Raw genomic sequence first — 16,196 nt, 5'->3', positions numbered from 1 at the left:
GAATCTTTCAAAATTTAACACCTTCCAAAAAATGTATGCCACTCGTTAGATGTCGTAGAAGGGGATATATATGTATTCTATGAAATACAAAAATTTATATCTTACAAACATGGTGATACTGAAAAATTTGATGCCTTATGGAACAGATGGAACCAAAAAAAATTTATACCTCTCTCTCTCTCTCTCTCTCTCTCCCTCTCTCTGAAATAACTACACACAGAGTGTTTGTTGAAAAATATTTTTTTTTTAAACTTCACATTTTAAGGTAGTGTTTTCACCTTTCCCTTTTCCCATAATGGGGACACGCCCCACCCACCCCTAAAAGTAGGTTATTGCACTCATGATATCTTATTTTAATGGTTTACTAAAAGAAAATATAAAACAAAAGAAAATTCCTCTTCTACAGGGTGTTTTTCAATTGTACAATTTCAGGTTTAAACCATTAATTTTTATCCGTCAAACTGTGAAATGTACGCATATACTCGATATTCAATCTCCCTATATACTGTTGTTTAGCATAAACACACATGTTTACTTGAATTACAAAGTTGGGGTACATTTTTAAATGCATCCCAACCTCTCTCTCTTAAAATCACCGTAACAACTACTGAATACCTTGTATTTTGGGAAGGTAATACATGTAAATTCCTCTCGCACAACTGAAAGACAAAAAAGTTTAATGGCTATGAAATGCAGATTGTCCTACCAATTACTGAAGATATGCCGTGTTAAAAGACGTAAATCTAGTGCTTATTTTGAGTGATTCTGTACCCAATGCAAAATTAGCACCAACCCCCAAAATCCAGCTTACAATAGAAATACTTTTTAAGGAAACACGCCAACACAAAAGTTTGACATTTATTGAATTCTATGATCACCAACTTGAAGACATTTTCTCATAGCTTCACGTCACACATTATACAATCCTCGTCCACCTTTAGCTGCTTAAAGGAGGCAACTCTAAATAGGAAATTGTCTGATGTAATATATCACTAAGATTTCAAATTGGAAAACATAAAATCTTAAATATTTCAGTTAATGACTCCAAGCAGAGTGGCGCAGTGGAAGCGTGCTGGGCCCATAACCCAGAGGTCCGTGGATCGAAACCACGCTCTGCTAAAACAATTTTTCTTATCAAAATTAACTTTGATCTCTTCAGTAAGCCCATTCTTAAACATACATATAACATTGATCGACTGTCCCTTTAGGAAGATCTTTTACATATCTTTATGAAAGGAAAATACTTGAGGATCTCAAAACGACTTTACTACATTTAATATTCATATTAATAGATAATGTTTGATAGAATATAAAATCTTATATCGACCAATAACACTCTACGATAAATCTTGTGTTGTATTGACCATTAAAACTCTACGAAAAATCTTATATTCAATAGTATCGAACCTTAAAACTCTTTCTACGATCTATCGAACATTATCGATTAAGGTGAATATCAAATGTAACAAAGTCATTTTGATATCCTCTATAATATGCGTCTCCTCAAGGATTTTCCTTTCACAAATTAAGATATGCAAAACATCTTCCCAAATGGACAGTCAATGTTCTGTACTTTTATGAATAGGCTTACTGAATAGATCGGAGTTATTTTTAGGATGAAAAAGGATTTTTAGCAGAGCGTGGTTTCGATCCACGGACCTCTGGGTTATGGGCCCAGCACGCTTCCACTGCGCCACTCTGCTTGGAGTCATTAAATAAATATTGGAGGTTTTATGTTTTCCGATTTGAAATCTAAGTGATATATTACATCAGACAATTTCATATTTAGAGTTGCCTCCCTTATGCAGTACTGAAACTGGATATTTATTGTGTAACGGGTAAAGCGCAACTATGAGAATTTATCTTCTTTATTATAGAATTCTTAAAAGATTATAATTTTTTTACACTTTGTCTTCGGATGGATGTAATTTATTGCAAGGGGGAGACTAATTTTGAAATGGGTATTTTTAAGATGGAATAATTTCAGTGTATGTTAGTAAAATCTGCATTAACAAATATTTTGACATAATTGTATCTTTGAATCTTTCAAAATTTAACACCATCGAAAAAATTTATACCACTCGTTAGATGTTGTAGGAAGGTATAAAAAAAGAAGGGGATATATATGTATTCTATGAAACACAAAACTTTATATCTTACAAATATGGTGATACTGAAAAATTTGATGCCTTTTGAAACAGATGGAACCAAAAAAAAATTATATCTCTCTTTCTCTCTCTCTCTCTCTCTCTCTCTCTCTCTCTCTCTCTCTCTCTCTGAAATAACTACACTCAGAATGTTTCTTGAAAAATAATTTAATTTTTTTTTTTTAAACTTCACATTTTAAGGTAGTGTTTTCACCTTTCCCTTTTCCCATAATGGAGACACGCCCCACCCACCCCTAAAAGTAGGTTATTGCACTCATCATATCTTACTTTAATGGTTTACTAAAAGAAAATATAAAACAAAGAAAATTCCTCTTCTACAGGGTGTTTTCCAATTGTACAATTTCAGGTTTAAACCATTAATTCTTATCCGTCAAACTGTGAAATGTACGCATATACTCGATATTCAATCTCCCTATATACTGTTGTTTAGCATAAACACACATGTTTACTTGAATTACAAAGTTGGGGTACATTTTTGGATGCACCCCCCCCCCCCCTCCTCTCTCTTAAAATCACCGTAACAACTACCGAATAGCTTGTATTTTGGGCAGGTAATACATGTAAATTCCTCTCGCACAACTGAAAGACAAAAAAGTTTAATGGCTATGAAATGCAGATTGTCCTACCAATTACTGAAGATATGCCGTGTTAAAAGATGTAAATCCAGTGCTTATTTTGAGCGATTTTGTACCCAATGCAAAATTAGCACCACCACCCACCCAAATCCGGTTTACAATAGAAATACTTTTTAAGGAAACACGCCAAGACAATAGTTTGACATTTATTGAATTCTATGATCACCAAGACATTTTCTCATAGCTTCACCTCACACATTATACAATCCTCGTCCACCTTTAGCTGCTTAAAGGAGGCAACTCTAAATATGAAATTGTCTGATGTAATATATCACTAAGATTTCAAATTGGAAAGCATAAAATTTTAAATATTTCAAATAATGACGGCAAGCAGAGTGGCGCAGTGGAAGCGTGCTGGGCCCATAACCCAGAGGTCCGTGGATCGAAACCACGCTCTGCTAAAACAATTTTTCTTCTCAAAAATAACTTTGATCTCCTCAGTAAGCCCATTCGTAAACATACATATAACATTCATCGACTGTCCCTTTAGGAAGATCTTTTGCATATCTTTATGAAAGGAAAATACTTGAGGAAACGCACAAAGGATCTCAAAACGACTTTACTACATTTAATATTCATATTAATAGATAATGTTTGATAGAATATAAAATCTTATATCGACCAATAACACTCTACGATAAATCTTGTGTTGTATTGACCATTAAAACTCTTCGAAAAATCTTATATTCAATAGTATCGAACATTAAAACTCTTGCTACGATCTATCGAACATTATCTATCAAAGTGAATATCAAATGTAACAGAGTCATTTTGATATCCTCTATAATATGCGTCTCCTCAAGGATTTTCCTTTCACGAATTAAGATATGCAAAACATCTTCCCAAATGGACAGTCAATGTTCTGTACTTTTATGAATAGGCTTACTGAATAGATCGGAGTTATTTTTAGGATGAAAAAGGATTTTTAGCAGAGCGTGGTTTCGATCCACGGACCTCTGGGTTATGGGCCCAGCACGCTTCCACTGCGCCACTCTGCTTGGAGTCATTAAATTAATATTGGAGGCTTTATGTTTTCCGATTTGAAATCTAAGTGATATATTACATCACACAATTTCATATTTAGAGTTTCCTCCCTTATGCAGTACTGAAACTGGATATTTATTGTGTAACGGGTAAAGCGCAACTATGAGAAATTATCTTCTTTATTATAGAATTCTTAAAAGATTATAATTTTTTTACACTTTGTCTTCGGATGGATGTAATTTATTGCAAGGGGGAGACTAATTTTGAAATGGGTATTTTTAAGATGGAATAATTTCAGTGTATGTTAGTAAAATCTGCATTAACAAATATTTTGACATAATTGTATATTTGAATCTTTCAAAATTTAACACCTTCAAAAAAATGTATGCCACTCGTTAGATGTTGTAGGAAGGTATAAAAAAAGAAGGGGATATATATGTATTCTATGAAACACAAAACTTTATATCTTACAAATATGGTGATACTGAAAAATTTGATGCCTTTTGAAACAGATGGAACCAAAAAAATTTTATACCTCTCTCTCTCTCTCTCTCTCTCTCTCTCTCTCTGAAATAACTACACTCAGAATGTTTCTTGAAAAATAATGTAATTTTTTTTTTTAAACTTCACATTTTAAGGTAGTGTTTTCACCTTTCCCTTTTCCCATAATGGAGACACGCCCCACCCACCCCTAAAAGTAGGTTATTGCACTCATCATATCTTACTTTAATGGTTTACTAAAAGAAAATATAAAACAAAGAAAATTCCTCTTCTACAGGGTGTTTTTCAATTGTACAATTTCAGGTTTAAACCATTAATTCTTATCCGTCAAACTGTGAAATGTACGCATATACTCGATATTCAATCTCCCTATATACTGTTGTTTAGCATAAACACACATGTTTACTTGAATTACAAAGTTGGGGTACATTTTTTAATGCACCCCCCCCCCTCCTCTCTCTTAAAATCACCGTAACAACTACCGAATAGCTTGTATTTTGGGCAGGTAATACATGTAAATTCCTCTCGCACAACTGAAAGACAAAAAAGTTTAATGGCTATGAAATGCAGATTGTCCTATCAATTACTGAAGATATGCCGTGTTAAAAGACGTAAATCTAGTGCTTATTTTGAGTGATTTTGTACCCAATGCAAAATTAGCACCAACCCCCAAAATCCGGCTTACAATAGAAATACTTTTTAAGGAAACAAGCCAAGACAATAGTTTGACATTTATTGAATTCTATGATCACCAAGACATTTTCTCATAGCTTCACCTCACACATTATACAATCCTCGTCCACCTTTAGCTGCTTAAAGGAGGCAACTCTAAATAGGAGATTGTCTGATGTAATATATCACTAAGATTTCAAATTGGAAAACATAAAATCTTCAATATTTCAGTTAATGACTCCAAGCAGAGTGGCGCAGTGGAAGCGTGCTGGGCCCATAACCCAGAGGTCCGTGGATCGAAACCACGCTCTGCTAAAACAATTTTTCTTCTCAAAAATAACTTTGATCTCCTCAGTAAGCCCATTCGTAAACATACATATAACATTGATCGACTGTCCCTTTAGGAAGATCTTTTGCATATCTTTATGAAAGGAAAATCCTTGAGGAAACGCTCAAAGGATCTCAAAACGACTTTACTACATTTAATATTCATATTAATAGATAATGTTTGATAGAATATAAAATCTTATATCGACCAATAACACTCTACGATAAATCTTGTGTTGTATTGACCATTAAAACTCTTCGAAAAATCTTATATTCAATAGTATCGAACATTAAAACTCTTTCTACGATCTATCGAACATTATCTATCGAGGTGAATATCAAATGTAACAAAGTCATTTTGATATCCTCTATAATATGCGTCTCCTCAAGGAATTTCATGAATTACAGCGAATTACAAAATACCGGTTGAGTTTTCAATTGCCTGCTGGATTGATCAACAGACTTTACAATTTGGTCAGCAAAGTATCACATTTGGTCTGAATTTAGGTCACAAAGTTACTCAGGTATGACAAAGAATTGACAACTTTTTTTCTCAGTGTGAGTGACAACCCCATAAATAAGATAATTTAACACTTCAGTTTTACTGATTATTTCAGGAAAAAGAATTTCTCTAATTGTATAAGTTAATAATTTCTTTGTTAAAATATCTCTCCATCTTATTTTTTTCATGGTTATAAGCTGAATTGGTGTTGTAAAATTCCCAAAGGTGGATGTGCACTAACCAACCCTAAAAACTATAAATAGAATAGAAAGACTGAACTTGAATGGTTAGCTATAATAACAAGAATTCTATTGGTCAGAAACAGTAACAATAGAAGAGTTTTCTGGAAGATTCTTAGTGTGATATGAATGGAATGACCTCAAATATAGATTGACAAACAGACGAATGGTACATGTACATGTGGACACTTTGTGAGATGTCTAATGAATTTTTTTTAAAAGTGAGATTGATAAGAGTTTAGTAAAGTTCAATTTAATCAATAAAAAAAATTGTATTTGAGAGAGAGAGAATGCACCCTTTTCTTTACTTAAAGTAATCAAAAGTAATTTTGAAAGAATAATATAATCAAATTTGATTTTAAATTTATTGATTTAAAAACACTTGAAATAATATTTCAAATGAGAGAGAGAGAGAGAGAGAGAGAGAGAGAGAGAGAGAGAGAGCACTTTTAATTAAACATGTTAAAGTAATTAAATGAATATCTGAGAGAGAAATATATTAAATTTGATTTAATTGATGTTCACTTTGAAAAATAAAATCCTAGGGAAATAGCTGCAAAAGACTCTGAAATCAACTCAGATTTACCTGTAAAAGCAATCTACGCTTGAGTAACTTTGTGACCTAAATTCAGACCAAATGTGATACTTGGCTGACCAAATTGTAAAGTCTATTGATCAATCCAGCAGGCAATTGAAAACTCAACCGGTCTTTTGTAATTCGCTGTAAGATATGCAAAACATCTTCCCAAATGGACAGTCAATGTTCTGTACTTTTATGAATAGGCTTACTGAATAGATCGAAGTTATTTTTAGGATGAAAAAGGATTTTTAGCAGAGCGTGGTTTCGATCCACGGACCTCTGGGTTATGGGCCCAGCACGCTTCCACTGCGCCACTCTGCTTGGAGTCATTAAATTAATATTGGAGGCTTTATGTTTTCCGATTTGAAATCTAAGTGATATATTACATCACACAATTTCATATTTAGAGTTGCCTCCCTCATGCAGTATTGAAACTGGATATTTATTGTGTAACGGGTAAAGCGCAACTATGACAAATTATCTTGTTTATTATAGAATTCTTAAAAGATTATATTTTTTTTTATACTTTTGTCTTCGGATGGATGTAATTTATTGCAAGGGGGGATGCTCATTTTGAAATGGGTATTTTTAAAAGTAAGTAAGTAATTTTTATTTAAAGTCGGAACTATATACAGGTAAACAATAAACATGAGCTAAGAGCTCTTTAACCGACTATATAGCATTAAAAAAACCCACAAAGCACTAATTATATATAATTGCATGAATAGACATAAAAACAGAAATTTGAAATAAAACAGGACGCATACATGTATACAGACATCACAAGTCATGCATATATATACACAGGGACTAGCTATATCAAGATGCGCATGCAGCACTGAAAACAGTTTGCAACACAAACATAAAAATATGGATATATACATAAAATAAATAAATATGCATACCTAAGAGACAGAGCGGAGTAAAAATAAAACAGTTAAATTTGTACATGTAAGCTTAGAAGCATAGTTAGAAGTTAGATCAAAACTTTAAGATTTAGGCAGGAGAGGCTGGAATTTGCATGAGCTGCATTTACAATTTAATTCCCCACACCAATTTTGAATATAATTTGAGAATAGATTATATGATGTAATATTTCTTGCTTCGTTTGTCAAAGAGTTCCAGAGCTTTGCTGCCTCATATCTGAAAGATTTAATCCCGTACCTGGTTGTTCTAGGTCTTGGTACTTCCGCTGTATTTGTATATCTAAAATTGTATGAATGGTTTTATATAACAACTAGATCTTGTAAAAAAAAAAGTGGGGACAGTTTGTTGATAATTTTAAAAGTTTCTAAAGCTATTGTTCGCATTCTTCTGGTTTTTAGTGAAGGCAATTTAGATTGTTTTAATAGGTTTTCGTAAGTACTTTTATAGTCACCATAGATAAACCTCAGAGCTCTTTCCTGAATCTTTTCAATTTTGTGGGTGTTTTGTTCAGTGCAGAAATGCCATGTCAACGGGCAATAACTAAAATTTGACATAATAAATGAATGATATATGGTTGTTTACCTAATTTGCTAAGATGTTTGCCTATTCGTTTCAGAACATTTAATTGCCTTGCTACCTTTTTACAAATATTGGTAATATGTATGTTGAAAGAAAGTTTAAAATCAATTGTAATACCCAACAATTTTATTTCTTCATCACATGAAAATTTTATCCCATCTCAATCAAAAACTATGTTTTCATTGTGTGTTTTGTTTCCAACAGAGATAGCTTGGAATTTTTCTGGATTTGCCTGCATTTTGTTTGATTTAAACCATTTAATCAGAGATCTACTGTCATCTTGAAGTGCTGCTATTACATGATTTAAAGATTTATCTGATTTTGATAAAGTATTGTCATCTGCATAGTTGTAGAGATTACATTTATTTACAAAGTGAAAGAGGTCATTGACAAAGATGTTAAAGAGTAAGGAGCCGAGGATAGACCCTTGTGACACACCTTTGATTATATTTGACATGATGCTGGTGTGCTCCCCTACTTTAACACACTGTTTTCTACATGAGAGATAGCTACTTAACATCTCTTGTGCTGCTTTTGAGAGACCATATGCTTTTAGTTTAAGAAGAAGTAGTTCATGAGGAAGGCAGTCAAAGGCTTTAGATAGGTCCATTAAAATTGCTGCTGTGTACTTGTTTTTATCCAATGCTTGTTTCCAATATTCAATTGCTCTTAATAAAGTTGACTGACATCCAAAACCTGACCGAAAAGCTGCCAAAAAAGGATTGAAAACATTTTTAAAAAACATTGTTAACTGATTTTCAATTGCTCTTTCAAAAACTTTTGAGATTGCAGGAAGAACACTAACAGGTCTATAGTTGCCTTTCTCTAATTAACTATTCTTCTTGTGTAATGGTGTCACTTGTGCTATCTTAAGCTGGTTAGGGAAAGTTCATATTGATAGGGACATGTTAATTAGTTGACTTAGAGGTTTGCTGATAACTGGTAAAGCGATGTGTAAGAGTTTTTAAGATGGAATAATTTCAGTGTTTCTTAGTAAAATCTGCATTAACAAATATTTTGACATCTTTGAATCTTTCAAAATTTAACACCTTCCAAAAAATGTATGCCACTCGTTAGATGTCGTAGAAGGGGATATATATGTATTCTATGAAATACAAAAATTTATATCTTACAAACATGGTGATACTGAAAAATTTGATGCCTTATGGAACAGATGGAACCAAAAAAAATTTATACCTCTCTCTCTCTCTCTCTCTCTCTCTCTCTCTCTCTCTCTCTCTCCCTCTCTCTGAAATAACTACACACAGAGTGTTTGTTGAAAAATATATTTTTTTTAAACTTCACATTTTAAGGTAGTGTTTTCACCTTTCCCTTTTCCCATAATGGGGACACGCCCCACCCACCCCTAAAAGTAGGTTATTGCACTCATGATATCTTATTTTAATGGTTTACTAAAAGAAAATATAAAACAAAAGAAAATTCCTCTTCTACAGGGTGTTTTTCAATTGTACAATTTCAGGTTTAAACCATTAATTTTTATCCGTCAAACTGTGAAATGTACATATATACTCGATATTCAATCTCCCTATATACTGTTGTTTAGCATAAACACACATGTTTACTTGAATTACAAAGTTGGGGTACATTTTTAAATGCATCCCAACCTCTCTCTCTTAAAATCACCGTAACAACTACTGAATACCTTGTATTTTGGGAAGGTAATACATGTAAATTCCTCTCGCACAACTGAAAGACAAAAAAGTTTAATGGCTATGAAATGCAGATTGTCCTACCAATTACTGAAGATATGCCGTGTTAAAAGACGTAAATCTAGTGCTTATTTTGAGTGATTCTGTACCCAATGCAAAATTAGCACCAACCCCCAAAATCCAGCTTACAATAGAAATACTTTTTAAGGAAACACGCCAACACAAAAGTTTGACATTTATTGAATTCTATGATCACCAACTTGAAGACATTTTCTCATAGCTTCACGTCACACATTATACAATCCTCGTCCACCTTTAGCTGCTTAAAGGAGGCAACTCTAAATAGGAAATTGTCTGATGTAATATATCACTAAGATTTCAAATTGGAAAACATAAAATCTTAAATATTTCAGTTAATGACTCCAAGCAGAGTGGCGCAGTGGAAGCGTGCTGGGCCCATAACCCAGAGGTCCGTGGATCGAAACCACGCTCTGCTAAAACAATTTTTCTTCTCAAAATTAACTTTGATCTCTTCAGTAAGCCCATTCTTAAACATACATATAACATTGATCGACTGTCCCTTTAGGAAGATCTTTTACATATCTTTATGAAAGGAAAATACTTGAGGATCTCAAAACGACTTTACTACATTTAATATTCATATTAATAGATAATGTTTGATAGAATATAAAATCTTATATCGACCAATAACACTCTACGATAAATCTTGTGTTGTATTGACCATTAAAACTCTACGAAAAATCTTATATTCAATAGTATCGAACCTTAAAACTCTTGCTACGATCTATCGAACATTATCGATTAAGGTGAATATCAAATGTAACAAAGTCATTTTGATATCCTCTATAATATGCGTCTCCTCAAGGATTTTCCTTTCACAAATTAAGATATGCAAAACATCTTCCCAAATGGACAGTCAATGTTCTGTACTTTTATGAATAGGCTTACTGAATAGATCGGAGTTATTTTTAGGATGAAAAAGGATTTTTAGCAGAGCGTGGTTTCGATCCACGGACCTCTGGGTTATGGGCCCAGCACGCTTCCACTGCGCCACTCTGCTTGGAGTCATTAAATAAATATTGGAGGTTTTATGTTTTCCGATTTGAAATCTAAGTGATATATTACATCAGACAATTTCATATTTAGAGTTGCCTCCCTTATGCAGTACTGAAACTGGATATTTATTGTGTAACGGGTAAAGCGCAACTATGAGAAATTATCTTCTTTATTATAGAATTCTTAAAAGATTATAATTTTTTTTACACTTTGTCTTCGGATGGATGTAATTCATTGCAAGGGGGAGACTAATTTTGAAATGGGTATTTTTAAGATGGAATAATTTCAGTGTATGTTAGTAAAATCTGCATTAACAAATATTTTGACATAATTGTATATTTGAATCTTTCAAAATTTAACACCTTCAAAAAAATGTATGCCACTCGTTAGATGTTGTAGGAAGGTATAAAAAAAGAAGGGGATATATATGTATTCTATGAAACACAAAACTTTATATCTTACAAATATGGTGATACTGAAAAATTTGATGCCTTTTGAAACAGATGGAACCAAAAAAAATTATATCTCTCTTTCTCTCTCTCTCTCTCTCTCTCTCTCTCTCTCTCTGAAATAACTACACTCAGAATGTTTCTTGAAAAATAATGTAATTTTTTTTTTTAAACTTCACATTTTAAGGTAGTGTTTTCACCTTTCCCTTTTCCCATAATGGAGACACGCCCAACCCACCCCTAAAAGTAGGTTATTGCACTCATCATATCTTACTTTAATGGTTTACTAAAAGAAAATATAAAACAAAGAAAATTCCTCTTCTACAGGGTGTTTTCCAATTGTACAATTTCAGGTTTAAACCATTAATTCTTATCCGTCAAACTGTGAAATGTACGCATATACTCGATATTCAATCTCCCTATATACTGTTGTTTAGCATAAACACACATGTTTACTTGAATTACAAAGTTGGGGTACATTTTTTAATGCACCCCCCCCCCCCCCTCCTCTCTCTTAAAATCACCGTAACAACTACCGAATAGCTTGTATTTTGGGAAGGTAATACATGTAAATTCCTCTCGCACAACTGAAAGACAAAAAAGTTTAATGCCTATGAAATGCAGATTGTCCTACCAATTACTGAAGATATACCGTGTTAAAAGATGTAAATCCAGTGCTTATTTTGAGCGATTTTGTACCCAATGCAAAATTAGCACCACCACCCACCCAAATCCGGTTTACAATAGAAATACTTTTTAAGGAAACACGCCAAGACAATAGTTTGACATTTATTGAATTCTATGATCACCAAGACATTTTCTCATAGCTTCACCTCACACATTATACAATCCTCGTCCACCTTTAGCTGCTTAAAGGAGGCAACTCTAAATATGAAATTGTCTGATGTAATATATCACTAAGATTTCAAATTGGAAAGCATAAAATTTTTAATATTTCAAATAATGACGGCAAGCAGAGTGGCGCAGTGGAAGCGTGCTGGGCCCATAACCCAGAGGTCCGTGGATCGAAACCACGCTCTGCTAAAACAATTTTTCTTCTCAAAAATAACTTTGATCTCCTCAGTAAGCCCATTCGTAAACATACATATAACATTCATCGACTGTCCATTTAGGAAGATCTTTTGCATATCTTTATGAAAGGAAAATACTTGAGGAAACGCACAAAGGATCTCAAAACGACTCTACTACATTTAATATTCATATTAATAGATAATGTTTGATAGAATATAAAATCTTATATCGACCAATAAAACTCGACGATAAATCTTGTGTTTTATTGACCATTAAAACTCTACGAAAAATCTTATATTCAATAGTATCGAACATTAAAACTCTTGCTACGATCTATCGAACATTATCTATCAAAGTGAATATCAAATGTAACAGAGTCATTTTGATATCCTCTATAATATGCGTCTCATCAAGGATTTTCCTTTCACGAATTAAGATATGCAAAACATCTTCCCAAATGGACAGTCAATGTTCTGTACTTTTATGAATAGGCTTACTGAATAGATCGGAGTTATTTTTAGGATGAAAAAGGATTTTTAGCAGAGCGTGGTTTCGATCCACGGACCTCTGGGTTATGGGCCCAGCACGCTTCCACTGCGCCACTCTGCTTGGAGTCATTATATTAATATTGGAGGCTTTATGTTTTCCGATTTGAAATCTAAGTGATATATTACATCAGACAATTTCATATTTAGAGTTTCCTCCCTTATGCAGTACTGAAACTGGATATTTATTGTGTAACGGGTAAAGCGCAACTATGAGAAATTATCTTCTTTATTATAGAATTCTTAAAAGATCATTTTTTTTTTTTACGCTTTTGTCTTCGGATGGATGTAATTTATTGCAAGGGGGAGACTAATTTTGAAATGGGTATTTTTAAGATGGAATAATTTCAGTGTATGTTAGTAAAATCTGCATTAACAAATATTTTGACATAATTGTATATTTGAATCTTTCAAAATTTAACACCTTCAAAAAAATGTATGCCACTCGTTAGATGTTGTAGGAAGGTATAAAAAAAGAAGGGGATATATATGTATTCTATGAAACACAAAACTTTATATCTTACAAATATGGTGATACTGAAAAATTTGATGCCTTTTGAAACAGATGGAACCAAAAAAATTTTATACCTCTCTCTCTCTCTCTCTCTCTCTCTGAAATAACTACACTCAGAATGTTTCTTGAAAAATAATGTAATTTTTTTTTTAAACTTCACATTTTAAGGTAGTGTTTTCACCTTTCCCTTTTCCCATAATGGAGACACGCCCCACCCACCCCTAAAAGTAGGTTATTGCACTCATCATATCTTACTTTAATGGTTTACTAAAAGAAAATATAAAACAAAGAAAATTCCTCTTCTACAGGGTGTTTTTCAATTGTACAATTTCAGGTTTAAACCATTAATTTTTATCCGTCAAACTGTGAAATGTACGCATATACTCGATATTCAATCTCCCTATATACTGTTGTTTAGCATAAACACACATGTTTACTTGAATTACAAAGTTGGGGTACATTTTTTAATGCACCCCCCCCCCTCCTCTCTCTTAAAATCACCGTAACAACTACCGAATAGCTTGTATTTTGGGAAGGTAATACATGTAAATTCCTCTCGCACAACTGAAAGACAAAAAAGTTTAATGCCTATGAAATGCAGATTGTCCTATCAATTACTGAAGATATGCCGTGTTAAAAGACGTAAATCTAGTGCTTATTTTGAGTGATTTTGTACCCAATGCAAAATTAGCACCAACCCCCAAAATCCGGCTTACAATAGAAATACTTTTTAAGGAAACAAGCCAAGACAATAGTTTGACATTTATTGAATTCTATGATCACCAAGACATTTTCTCATAGCTTCACGTCACACATTATACAATCCTCGTCCACCTTTAGCTGCTTAAAGGAGGCAACTCTAAATAGGAGATTGTCTGATGTAATATATCACTAAGATTTCAAATTGGAAAACATAAAATCTTAAATATTTCAGTTAATGACTCCAAGCAGAGTGGCGCAGTGGAAGCGTGCTGGGCCCATAACCCAGAGGTCCGTGGATCGAAACCACGCTCTGCTAAAACAATTTTTCTTCTCAAAAATAACTTTGATCTCCTCAGTAAGCCCATTCGTAAACATACATATAACATTGATCGATTCTCCATTTAGGAAGATCTTTTGCATATCTTTATGAAAGGAAAATACTTGAGGAAACGCACAAAGGATCTCAAAACGACTTTACTACATTTAATATTCATATTAATAGATAATGTTTGATAGAATATAAAATCTTATATCGACCAATAAAACTCTACGATAAATCTTGTGTTGTATTGACCATTAAAACTCTACGAAAAATCTTATATTCAATAGTATCGAACATTAAAACTCTTGCTACGATCTATCGAACATTATCTATCAAAGTGAATATTAAATGTAACAAAGTCATTTTGATATCCTCTATAATATGCGTCTCCTCAAGGATTTTCCTTTCATGAATTAAGATATGCAAAACATCTTCCCAAATGGACAGTCAATGTTCTGTACTTTTATGAATAGGCTTACTGAATAGATCGAAGTTATTTTTAGGATGAAAAAGGATTTTTAGCAGAGCGTGGTTTCGATCCACGGACCTCTGGGTTATGGGCCCAGCACGCTTCCACTGCGCCACTCTGCTTGGAGTCATTAAATTAATATTGGAGGCTTTATGTTTTCCGATTTGAAATCTAAGTGATATATTGCATCAGAGAATTTCATATTTAGAGTTGTCTCCCTTATGCAGTACTGAAACTGAATATCTATTGTGTAACGGGTAAAGGACAACTATGAGAGATTGTCTTGTTTATTATAGAATTCTTAAAACATTATAAAAAGAATTTAAAATACACTTTTGCCTTCGGATGGATGTAATTTATTGCAAGGGGCGATGCTAATTTTGAAATGGGTATTTTTAAGATGGAATAATTTCAGTGTATGTTAGTAAAATCTGTATTAATAAATATTTTGACATAATTTAACACCTTCGAAAAAATGATGTTCCAGGAATGTATCAAAAAAGGTATATATGTATTTTTAAAAACTCAGCTTTTCTTAGTTTCCTATATGCTAATACAATATACTGAGATTAGATATCCAATGAACTCGAAATAAAAGACACCACAGAGTCGTCCACTTCAACTTCATACTTAAATATTGTATTGAAAATAGTATTAACGGCAAACTAACAACTCAATTTTATGACAAATGGGATAATTTCAGCTTCTGCATCGTCAACTTCCCATATTTATGTAGCATTATTCCATTATCACCTGCATACGGTGTTTATATCTATCAACTGATTCGATACGCAAGAGCTTGTTCTGCGTATGGTCAGTTTTTAAATGGAGGCAGGCTACTGACAAACAAGTTGATGGTGCAGAGATTTCAACAGTCTCGTTTAAAGTCAACATTTCACAAATTCTATGGTCGTTATAGCGATCTAGTTTGCCAATATAACCTATCATTGGGTCAAATGCCGCCTGACGTATTTCATACCGATTGTCAGGCCGATCTTGGCACATTGATGTTAACTACGGATAACACCGTTTACCTGATCAAGATATAGGGCTCATGGTGGGTGTGACCGGTCGACAGGCGATGCTTACTTCTGCTAGACACATGATCCCACCTCTAGTGTGTCCAGGGGTCCGTATTTGCCTAACTCCCTATTTTGAATTGTTTATAGGAGTTATGAGATTAATCACTCTTCATTATCTTTACCTTACAGTATTTCAAAGTTGAAATTGTACAATTGAAAAAGCACCCTGTAGAAGAGGAATTTCCTTCGCTTTGTAGTTTCTCTAAATATTATATTAAAA

At 33.2% G+C, this 16,196-nt stretch overlaps 12 non-coding genes across 12 annotated transcripts; 6 read left to right on the top strand and 6 right to left on the bottom strand.

Annotated features, from left to right (window-relative positions):
* Nucleotides 1-1,047: 1,047 nt before the first annotated feature.
* On the top strand, nt 1,048-1,119 carry Trnam-cau (transfer RNA methionine (anticodon CAU)). Its single transcript has one exon. It is a non-coding gene; the product is annotated as a tRNA-Met (tRNA).
* A 512-nt stretch (nt 1,120-1,631) lies between these two features.
* On the bottom strand, nt 1,632-1,703 carry Trnam-cau (transfer RNA methionine (anticodon CAU)). The gene has a single exon. It is a non-coding gene; the product is annotated as a tRNA-Met (tRNA).
* Nucleotides 1,704-3,132: 1,429 nt separating this feature from the next.
* On the top strand, nt 3,133-3,204 carry Trnam-cau (transfer RNA methionine (anticodon CAU)). The gene has a single exon. It is a non-coding gene; the product is annotated as a tRNA-Met (tRNA).
* A 525-nt stretch (nt 3,205-3,729) lies between these two features.
* Nucleotides 3,730-3,801, bottom strand: Trnam-cau (transfer RNA methionine (anticodon CAU)). The gene has a single exon. It is a non-coding gene; the product is annotated as a tRNA-Met (tRNA).
* A 1,402-nt stretch (nt 3,802-5,203) lies between these two features.
* Nucleotides 5,204-5,275, top strand: Trnam-cau (transfer RNA methionine (anticodon CAU)). The gene has a single exon. It is a non-coding gene; the product is annotated as a tRNA-Met (tRNA).
* A 1,582-nt stretch (nt 5,276-6,857) lies between these two features.
* On the bottom strand, nt 6,858-6,929 carry Trnam-cau (transfer RNA methionine (anticodon CAU)). Its single transcript has one exon. It is a non-coding gene; the product is annotated as a tRNA-Met (tRNA).
* A 3,280-nt stretch (nt 6,930-10,209) lies between these two features.
* Nucleotides 10,210-10,281, top strand: Trnam-cau (transfer RNA methionine (anticodon CAU)). Its single transcript has one exon. It is a non-coding gene; the product is annotated as a tRNA-Met (tRNA).
* Nucleotides 10,282-10,793: 512 nt separating this feature from the next.
* Nucleotides 10,794-10,865, bottom strand: Trnam-cau (transfer RNA methionine (anticodon CAU)). The gene has a single exon. It is a non-coding gene; the product is annotated as a tRNA-Met (tRNA).
* A 1,417-nt stretch (nt 10,866-12,282) lies between these two features.
* On the top strand, nt 12,283-12,354 carry Trnam-cau (transfer RNA methionine (anticodon CAU)). Its single transcript has one exon. It is a non-coding gene; the product is annotated as a tRNA-Met (tRNA).
* A 525-nt stretch (nt 12,355-12,879) lies between these two features.
* On the bottom strand, nt 12,880-12,951 carry Trnam-cau (transfer RNA methionine (anticodon CAU)). The gene has a single exon. It is a non-coding gene; the product is annotated as a tRNA-Met (tRNA).
* Nucleotides 12,952-14,347: 1,396 nt separating this feature from the next.
* Trnam-cau (transfer RNA methionine (anticodon CAU)) lies at nt 14,348-14,419 on the top strand. Its single transcript has one exon. It is a non-coding gene; the product is annotated as a tRNA-Met (tRNA).
* A 525-nt stretch (nt 14,420-14,944) lies between these two features.
* On the bottom strand, nt 14,945-15,016 carry Trnam-cau (transfer RNA methionine (anticodon CAU)). Its single transcript has one exon. It is a non-coding gene; the product is annotated as a tRNA-Met (tRNA).
* Between the last annotated feature and the right edge of the window lie 1,180 nt (nt 15,017-16,196).

Source organism: Ostrea edulis, chromosome 10, assembly GCF_947568905.1.
Source record: "Ostrea edulis chromosome 10, xbOstEdul1.1, whole genome shotgun sequence".
In the NCBI taxonomy this organism is placed as follows: domain Eukaryota; kingdom Metazoa; phylum Mollusca; class Bivalvia; order Ostreida; family Ostreidae; genus Ostrea; species Ostrea edulis.
The sequence above is the reverse complement of the archived record's forward strand: the minus strand, read 5'-3'. Positions and strand labels throughout refer to the sequence as shown.